The sequence below is a fragment of the Lemur catta genome, chromosome 6 (assembly GCF_020740605.2).
Source record: "Lemur catta isolate mLemCat1 chromosome 6, mLemCat1.pri, whole genome shotgun sequence".
NCBI classification, from domain to species: domain Eukaryota; kingdom Metazoa; phylum Chordata; class Mammalia; order Primates; family Lemuridae; genus Lemur; species Lemur catta.
Genome location: NC_059133.1, coordinates 97849891 through 97857912, shown reverse-complemented (window position 1 = coordinate 97857912; position 8022 = coordinate 97849891). Strand labels below are relative to the sequence as shown.

General features: G+C 40.9%; 1 pseudogene; it reads left to right on the top strand.

Annotated features, from left to right (window-relative positions):
* Positions 1-2802: 2802 nt before the first annotated feature.
* On the top strand, positions 2803-3499 carry LOC123640619 (annotated as a pseudogene).
* Positions 3500-8022: the final 4523 nt, after the last annotated feature.

Here is an 8022-nt window from a genome sequence, read left to right as displayed (position 1 = left end):
AAGCTATACAGAAACCAAATATAAAAAAAAAGAAAGAAAGAAAACAAATAGGAAAATCACAGAAATCCCTCTTTATCAATCATTACTTTAAATTTAAGTGGTTTAACTCTCCAATCAAAAGACAGAGATGGCAAAATGGATTGAAAATATTAGAGCCAACTGTATGCTGTCTACAAGAGACTCACTTAAGATCCAAAGACACAAATAAATTTAAAGTGAGTGATAGCAACAGATATTCCATGCAAATAGTAGCCAAAAAAGAGCAGGAGTGGCTATAATAAAATAACAAAAAAATAGCCTTTAAATGAAAAAAAGATGTAAGAGACAAAGAAAGACATTATATGTTAATAAAACAGTCAATATAGCAAGAAGATATAACAATTATAAATAGTTACACACCTAATAATGAACCATCAATATATGTGAAACAAAATTTCAGACACACTTGAAGGGAGAAATAGGCAGTTCTACAATAAGAGTTGGAGACTTCAGTACCTCACTCTCAATAATGGATATAATAACCAGACAGAAGATAAATAAGGAAATAGAGGACTTAAACAACACAATTAACCAACTATATCTAATAGACATATACAGAACACTCTAACCAATAACAACAACATACACATTCATCTCAAGTGCATGTGGAACATTTTCTAGAATACACCATATACTAGGCCACAAATTAAGTCTCAACAAATTTATTTATTTACCTTAATTTTTCTAGATGCAGGGTCTTATTCTATCACCCAGGCTGGTGTGCAGTTGTGTGATCATAGCTGACTCTAACCTCCAACTCCTGGGCTCAAGCAATCCTCCCACCTCAGCCTCCCAAGTAGCTAAGACTACAGGCACACACCACCATGTCCACCTAATTTTTAATATATTATAAAAGGTAGATATCATACAAAGTACCTTCCGAAACCACAGGATGAAATTAGAAATCAATAACAGAAGGAAAGTTGGAAAATTCACAAATCTGTGGAAATTAAACAATGCACTCTTAAACAGCCAATGGATCAAAGAAAAAAAATGACAAGGGAAATTGGAAAATACTTAGAGACAAATGAAAACAAAAACACAACATACCAAAACTTGTGAAAGCAGTGCTAAGGGGAAATTTTATAGCTATAAACTCTATGTTAAAAAACAAAATACATCTTAAATTAATAATCTAACTTTACAACTTAAGAAATTAGATAAAGAAGAACAAACTAAACCCAAAACTAGAAAAAACAAGGAAATAATAAAAATTAGAACAGCAATAAATGGAATAGAGAATGGAAAAACAATAGAGAAAATCAATGAAACCAAAAGTTGGTTCTCAACAAAATACTAGCAAACCAAATTCAGCACCTTATTAAAAGGATTATACACCATAACCAAGTGGGATTTATTCCTGGAATGCAAGGATGGTTCAACATATGAAAATTGATCAGTGTAGTATACCACATTAACAGAATGAAGGAAAAAAAATGATCATCTTAATTGATGCAAAAAAATGTATTTGGCAAAATTCAACACATTTTCATGATGAAGATACTCAAAAAACTAGGAATATAAGAAAATTACCTCAACATAATAAAAGCCCACAACAAGCATCACACTCAATGGTGAAAGATAAAGGCTTTTCATCTAAGATCAGGAACAAAGTAAGGAGGCTTTCGTTCACGACTTTTATTCAACATAGTACTGGAAGTGCTAGCCAGAGCAATTAGGCAAGAAAAAGAAACAAAAGCCATCCAAGTTGGAAAGTATGAAGTAAAATTATTGCTGTTTATTTTATTTTCCATGTAGAAAACCTGAAAGATTCCTCACACAAAAAAAGTTAGAACTAATAAATCAATTCAGCAAAGTAGCAGGATACAAAGTTAACACATAAAAATCAGTTGCATTTCTGTACACTGCCAATGAACAATCTGAAAAGGAAATTATGAAAACAATTCTATTTACAGTAGCATCAAAAAGAATATATTTAGGAATTAAGTTAACCAAGGAGATGAAAACTTGTACTATGAAAACTACAAAACATTACTGAAAGAAATTGCAGAAGACATAAATAAATGGTCACATATCCCATGTTCATGGATTAGAAGAGTTTGTATTTTTAAGGTGTCAATACTACCCAAAGCAATCTGAAGCTTCAATGCAATTCTTATCAAAATCACATGCTCACTTTGGCAGCCATATACTAAAATCCCAATGAAGTTTGTTGCCAAAATAGAAAAACCCATCCTAAAATTCATTCAGAATCTCAAGAGACCCCCAAATAGCCAAAAAAATCTTGAAAAAGAAAAACAAGCTAGAGGGCTCACACATCCTGATTTCAAAACTTAGTACAAAAACTTAGTACAAAGTACAGAAGTCTAAACAGTATGGTAATGGCATAAAGGCGGACATACAGACCAATGGACTAGAATAGAAAGCCCAGATATAAACCCCATATATAGTCAGTTGATCCTTGAGAAGGGTGCCAGGACCATTCAATGGGGAAGAGGGCAGTATCTTCAACAGATGGTTCTGGGAAAACTGTGTATCCACATGCAAAAGAATGAAGTTATACCCTTATCTAATACCACATACAAAAATTACCTCAAATTGGATGAAAGTCCTAAATATAAGAGCTAAAATAATAAAACTCTTAGAGGAAGAATGTAGGGCAAAAGCTTCATGACATTGGATTTGGCGATGATTTCTTATTATGACACCAAAGGCACAGAAAACAACAACAAAAAAATAGCCTAATTGGCTGCATGAGCCTCAGCTGAAGATTGGAAGCTGAGGGTTCCCCTCATTTGGGCCATGTCTGGCTGTCACCCTCCAGAGGGTGAGCAGGACAAGCAATGTCCATGATACCTGATTCCAGAACTTTGCAAACATTTTTACCATTTGGGCTGGGTCACTGGAACTGGAGGAGGCATTAGCTTGAAGCATGGCAATGAAATCTGCCTTGCTCCTTCAGGCATGCAAAAGGAACGAATTCAGGCTGAAGACATGTGTGTTTGTGATATAAATGGAAAGGACATAAGTGGACCTTCACCATCTAGGAAGCTAAAAAACAGCCAGGGTCCCCCTCTTTTCATGAATACTCACACAACAAAAGGAGCAGGGGCATGATTCACACCCATCCTACAGCTGCTGTCATGGCCGGACTTCTCTTTCCAGGATGGGAGTTTAAAATGACACACCAAAAGATGACAAAAGGAACAAGGAAATGCACCTCAGGGGGGTTATAGATATGATGGTATGTTAGTGGTACCCATTATTGAGAACACACCTGAGCATAAAGACCTGAAAGAGCAAACGGTTCATGCAGTGAATGAATACACAGACTCCTGTGTATACCAGTCAGACATCATGGAGTACATATGTGTGGAGAAACATGGGAAAAGGCTAAAATCATGTGTGAGTGTTATGACTGTTTGATATTGCCGTATCAATGAAAAAAGTAGGACTTTATTCTACATGGGTCCCAGTTGGAGAAAATGGAATTGTGTAAGTCAAAGGAAGTTTAATTATATACATAGGTAAAGCTAAACTTAATTATTACTTAAATGAGGCCAGGCGTGGTGGCTCACGCCTGTAATCCTAGCACTCTGGGAGGCCGAGGCAGGAGGATCGCTCGGGGTCAGGAGTTCGAGACCAGCCTGAGGAAGTATGAGACCCCATCTCCACTAAAAATAGAAAGAAATTAGATGAACAACTAAAAATATATATAGAAAAAAATTAGCTGGGCATGGTGGCACATGCCTATAGTCCTGGCTACTCGAGAGGCTGAGGCAGGAGGATCGCTTAAGCCCAGGAGTTTGAGGTTGCTGTGAGCTAGGCTGACGCCATGGCACTCTAACCTGGGCAACAGGGGGAGACTCTGTCTCAAAAAAAAAAAATAATTATTACTTAAATGAAACTTGGCTATTTTTTAAATGAACTAAAAATTTCCATGCTAATATTTGTCACTAAATACTGCAAACAGTCACCTTGAATCTCTTCTGGCATTGCATGGTATTTGCTTGTATTCTTAATTTTAAGTGATAAGGCAGTGGAATAAAAATTTTATACTTACAAAAACAGCCTAACTGAACTTCAAGAAAGTTAAAATTTTGTGCATCAACAGAGTAAAAATAACCCACAAAATGGAAGAAAATATTTGTAAATAGACTTGAATAGATGTTTCCTCAAAGAAGATATACAAATGAACAGTAAGCACACTAAACGATGGTCAAAAATCACTAATCACTAGGGAAATGAAAATCGAAACTACAGTAAGATTGCACCTCACACCTGTTAAGGAAGGCTACTACAAGCAAACAAAACAAAACAAAGCAAACAGGGCAGGCCTAGTGGCTCATACCTGTGGTCCCAGCTACTCGGGAGGCTGAGGCAGGAGGATCACTTGAGCACAGGAGTCAAGGTTACAATGAACTATGATTGCACCACTGCACTCCAGCCTGGGTGACAGGGAGAGATCTTGTCTCTGAAAACATTTTCTTAAATAAATGGATAAACACAAAATAAGTGTTGGTAAGAAGGTGGAAAATTGGAAACCTATGCACTGTTGGCAATGTAAAATGGCAGTCACTGTGGAAAACAGTATGGCAGTTCGTCAAAAAATTAAAAGTAGAATTATCATGTGATCCAGCAATCCCACTTCTGGGTATATTCCCAAAAAGCTGAAAGCAGGGTCTCAAGGACATTTGTACACCTGTGCTCATAGCAGCATTCTTCACAGTAGCTAAGACATGCAAACAACCTAAGTGTTCATCCGGAGATGAATGGATAAGGAAAACATGGTCTATACACGCAATGGGCTGTTAGTCTTAAAAAGAAAGAAATTCTACAATTTGCTACAACGTGGATGAACCTAGAGGACATTACACTAAGGGAAATAAGCCAGTCACAAAAATACACATATAGTATGATTCTACTTATATGAGGTACTTCATGTAGTCAGACTCATGCAGACAGAAAATGGAATGGTGGTTGCAGGGGCTGGAGGGAGGGAAATGGAGAGTCGTTGTTTAACGGGGACAGAGCTCAGTTTTACAAGATGAAAAGCGTTCTGGAGATGATAGTGATGATGGCTGCACATCATGAATGTATTTAATGCCACTTAGAATAGCTAAAATGATCAATTTTATGTTATATGTATTTTACCACAACTTAAAATTCAGAAAAAAAGATAATTTGTCCTGGATGTGTCTTAGTTGAATATAGTCGCAAAAACCCTCCTAGCCTCTCCCCATTGATGATCAAGTCCATTCCAGGACACCAGCCAACCTCCCACTAGAGGCTGGCTGCCCCACGACGCAGAACCTGAACTCTGGGGTCTGGAGTTGGAGCAGGAGAAGAGAGGAGTGCCAGGGCAGCAGCTCTTCTCACACTGCCGCTTGCCCGGCTCCAGGAACAGGGTGGAGGTGTCCTCCTCCAGGCCCCAACCCACGGGGTGACAACCCATCTGTGGATCACAATCTGTTGCAAGATGTCATTTGTTATCAAGAATCATTAAAGTGCCAAAGTTTAAAAATGACAGTTTTAATCAACTAGAACAGATTCAATATTTACCTTACAATGAGATGAGTCTCGCATCTCGGTATGCTTTCTTGAGTGGAAGTCAAAGGAGTGGGAGTACAGCCCACGCCAGGAAGGAAGCACAGCCGTGGGAGCGTGTCGCCAAGGGAAGGGCAGCTGAGGCGTGGAGGGTCCACTAACGCCTTATGACTTGGTGCCAGCCGTGCACACCTGGCCTGGGCTGCAGCCCTGTCCTGCATCAGGCCTTCTTCTGCCCATCTCTTCCCATTCCCGCCAGAGGAGATGTGGTTATTGATCCGGCTGATCAGAATACGGGCTATTTATTCATTGGGCCACAGTTACTAGAGGGCTGGATCGGCGCACAGTAAAAAGTCGGTATGCACACATGGCACTCTCTCGTGCTTTATTTTTCCTGCCTCCGTAGAGCAAGCAGAACCAAGCATTCTCCCTGTATATCTCCAGCTCTTATTTCATCTTTCTCTCCCTGTGACTGCATGGCTTGCCAGGTCAGGGACTCAGCAGTCTGGCAATTTCCTGCTCTTCAGAGGCACATTTGGATATATCAGCTCGAGAACAGACTGTGGAAAGTCGTGGATTACAAGACCCTGAACTGATCATGCGCCACCATGCTGGGCTCCAATCCAGCCTCTACAGACCTCTACATTGTACCTTACTCTGCATTATTCCAGCTGGTGATAAAATAGTACTTATATCTCTAATTGGCTATAGTTCCGTGTGTATAATTTCCTAGGGGATCCCACAGGGAGGAGAGGCCGGGTGGGCCATGGCCCTCTTGAGCAGATTCAATAACACCAAAATCTCATCTGACCCCATGTGGTATGTTGACCATTTAGCCCGGGTGTTTCAGGGATACCCCACTGACATATCATGTGACACAACTTTGGAATCAGAAAATATGGTTCATATATTTGTATGCAGCTATGTCTGTAGCATAGTTTTTGGGACCCAACAATATAGCCAACACATGCAATTCTAGCATTAGAGTCTCCTCCCTTTAACTTGCGGCATTATCATCAAAGTGTGGTTCCTGAACCACCTGTCAAAGTAACTGGGCAACCTGAGCAACATAGCCAAGCCCGACCTCTACAAAAAATTTAAAAATTAGCCAAGTGTAGTGGTGTGTACCTGCAGCCCCAGCTACTTGGGAGGCTGAAGCAGGAGGATCACTTGAGGCTGTGGTGAGCTATGATCATGCCACACCACTACACTCCAGCCTGAGTGACAGAGCAAGACCTCATCTCTAAAAAAAAAAAAAAAAAAAAAAAAAACCAAATCACTTGGGGTGCTTGAAGAAAACACAGATTCCTAGGCCCTACCTCAGAACTATTAAATCAGGTCCTCAGGACTAGAGCCCATCAACACACTTTAGACAATCTCCCTGCATGGTTCCTACTTATACCAAATGTTTGGAACCACTGGTATCAGACTTTGATTCCTGTTAAAATGCAAGCGTCCCTGGGAGGGAAAACTTAAAGTTTCTGTTATTTCATTACATTAAGGTGGGAACCCAAGGTCTGAGGGTGTAAATAAGAGATAGGAGAACATGATTTGATGAAAACTGGGGCGAAGGCTGTCAGCCCTGGGGCGAGAGGACGGAGACGTGAGAAGTGTGACAAAAGGCGAGGGAGAGGGGAATGGGTCAGGGAAAAGGACCAGGGGCATCATGAGGGGAACTTCTATTTCGCCCACCTAGAAATTTGATGTTCTGGGAAGCGAGAAGCCAGCTAGGGTGGTGACCTGGCCTTGGCTCCAAGGTCCAGGAGCAGTAAAAGTGGCTCGACCTTCCGCACACGGCCGCCACCTTGAACATCTTGAACTGGAATGTCTCCAGCAAACTCCTCTGAGGGTACCCTGGTCTTCCAAATGGGCTACTGCCCAGGCTGGCCTCCAGTCCTCTTCAGGGCATCTTCAGCTAGAGGAGCGCTGAGACTCTGCAGCATGGTTACACCGACGGGCTGGGGCTGGAAGTATGAAACAGGAGCAGGGACGAGAGGATTCTGAGGTGCTGGGGGCTTAGGCTGGGGAGGATCCTGAGGAATTACCTGTTGTTCAGGTGTCCTCCAAGCGTGGCAATGACACGGTAGTCACCTCTAGAAATTCTACCGGTAGTCTTGAAATTCCAGGCTTGTTTTCAAGAAAGGGGAGGATTCAAGGTATGTTAGGACTAGGGTGACCATATAATATGTTTTCCCAAACTAGAACTTTACGAGTAGAGAGTGAGTGGCCCCTTAGTTGTCCCAGGCCAACTATTAATAAGACATTTGGTCACCGTGGTTAGAACCCACGAGAGAAAGTGCAGCCTGAAGAAGACGCCGGGCAGATTTGCTGACCCTTGGTGGACAGAAGCCTCTACTCTTGCCCCCTAAAGTCAAGTATCCACGTAATTATCAGACTGACCTTTTCAAATGAATCACATCACATCACATCACATCGCAGCTCTAAACTGTCCAGTGCTTTCCCATCACATCTGGA